The sequence below is a fragment of the Penaeus japonicus genome, unplaced genomic scaffold, assembly GCF_977035675.1.
Source record: "Penaeus japonicus unplaced genomic scaffold, GWHDUDI00000001_assembly GWHDUDI00000007, whole genome shotgun sequence".
Classification (NCBI taxonomy): domain Eukaryota; kingdom Metazoa; phylum Arthropoda; class Malacostraca; order Decapoda; family Penaeidae; genus Penaeus; species Penaeus japonicus.
The window spans coordinates 11,336,867-11,339,366 of NW_028234409.1; positions in this window are offsets into that span (position 1 = coordinate 11,336,867).

The window sequence follows — 2,500 nt, forward strand, 5'->3', positions numbered from 1 at the left end:
CGATAACGATATTGAAAATTATGATTATCTATATCATTATCATTTTCATTATCATTATCATCATTATCATTGTCAGTTTTGCTATCATCATTATCACAATTACTATTATCTTCATTATGGTGATGATGAGAATGACGGTCATGATAATAATAACAATGATAATAATGATAATCATACTGATGATAAAGATGATGACAATGATAATTATCATGATAAAGATAATGGTAATATGTTATATATCTTAACTATCATCATTAACAATATTGTTACTTTTATTAGCATCATCATAATTTCTATTATGATAATTACTTTTATAACCATTTCTATTGATTTTGTTGTAGTTTCTATTGCTATAAACTTGATCATGATTTTGATGATATTAATAACAATGGAAATAATGATAATACGATAATGATGATAGTAATGATAATAATTATAGTTATTATCATCATTATCATTACTTTTGTTTATATTACTTTCATCAATATTATCATATTGTTTTGTTATCATCATCATTATCATTATTATTAATACTACTATCATCACTAGTACTATTGTATTATTATTATTATCTATGTCATTCTTGTCATTATTATCATTCTCCTTATTATTATTACCATCGTTATCATTTTCTTGTTATCTTTATTGTTATCATCTTTATTTTCATTATCATCACTATATTTTTTAATCATTGTTATCAATAATTTATAACTGTTGTTATTTTTATTATTACAATCATTATTCTTATCGTTATTATTACTATCAACATCACTTTTATCCGTATGATTACCATTGATATTGGTAATATTATTTTCATTATCAATGTCATTATTGTGCTCATTATTAATATTAGCATTAGTATTATCATCATTATCATTATTATTATTAGCATTATCATCATGATTAATGCTATCATTGTTATCATCATCGTAATTGTTATAATTATTTTTATCATTAGTATTACAATTATTATGATTAGTATCATTATCATTGTTATAATCATAATCAATAATATTTTAATCGATTTTCATGGATTGTGTTTATGAATATCACACACACATGCACACACACACACACACACACACACACACACACACACACACACACACACACACACACACACAGAAACACGCCCACAGATGCACACGTATACACACACACACACACACATACACACACAGAAACACGCCCACAGATTTACACGTGTACACATCCAGGTGAGAGAATGGGCGTGGGTGGCGCGTGTGTGGAGGTGACGACGACACGTACTGGCTAGCGGCGGCGTCTGCGTGGCTCCATTTAGTGCCTCTTCAGCCTCCAGGGAGAGAGGATCGCGCGCTCGCTCCCCAGAGATTTCTCACGCGGGCCTTCCTTGCCTTCGTGTTGTCTTCGTGTGTTGATTTCTTGGACTTGTATTTTTTTTTTGGAAGGGGGGTGGGGGGTGATTTTGGTCGTGAGATTGAGGTTTGTTATGGTTGGGTTTGGTACTAGGGTTGGATTGGGTGTTTTAATGATGTTTTGGAAGGGGTGTGTCTTGGGAATTATTATGTGGGTTATCTATGGGACTCGGAAACATCAAAGGTGTTTGTGAGATTTTTTAGTTTTTTTGGGTGTTGATGCGCACGTGTGTTTATGTGAGACCATACACGTGGATTTATTTTTTTATTTTTTTATCTTTTATAATTATTCTTTATTTTTTTTAACATATCGGAAATGATTTTAGAGGTAAGACTTACTTTACGAAAGATGCCTTCATATTTTAAATCATATATTTGAATGCTCTTTATATACGTAAATGTGTATTTACGATAACATCTATGTGGATAAATGCTAACCTTTAAAAACCCTTTGTGTCTACTACTACTACTACTACTACTACTACTACTACTACTACTACTACTACTACTACTACTACTACTACTACTACTACTACTACTACTACTACTACTACTACTACTACTACTACTACTACTACTACTACTACTACTACTACTACTACTACTACTACTACTACTACTACTACTACTACTACTACTACTACTACTACTACTACTACTACTACTACTACTACTACTACTACTACTACTACTACTACTACTACTACTACTACTACTACTACTACTACTACTACTACTACTACTACTACTACTACTACTACTACTACTACTACTACTACTACTACTACTACTACTACTACTACTACTACTACTACTACTACTACTACTACTACTACTACTACTACTACTACTACTACTACTACTACTACTACTACTACTACTACTACTACTACTACTACTACTACTACTACTACTACTACTACTACTACTACTACTACTACTACTACTACTACTACTACTACTACTACTACTACTACTACTACTACTACTACTACTACTACTACTACTACTACTACTACTACTACTACTACTACTACTACTACTACTACTACTACTACTACTACTACTACTACTACTACTACTACTACTACTACTACTACTAC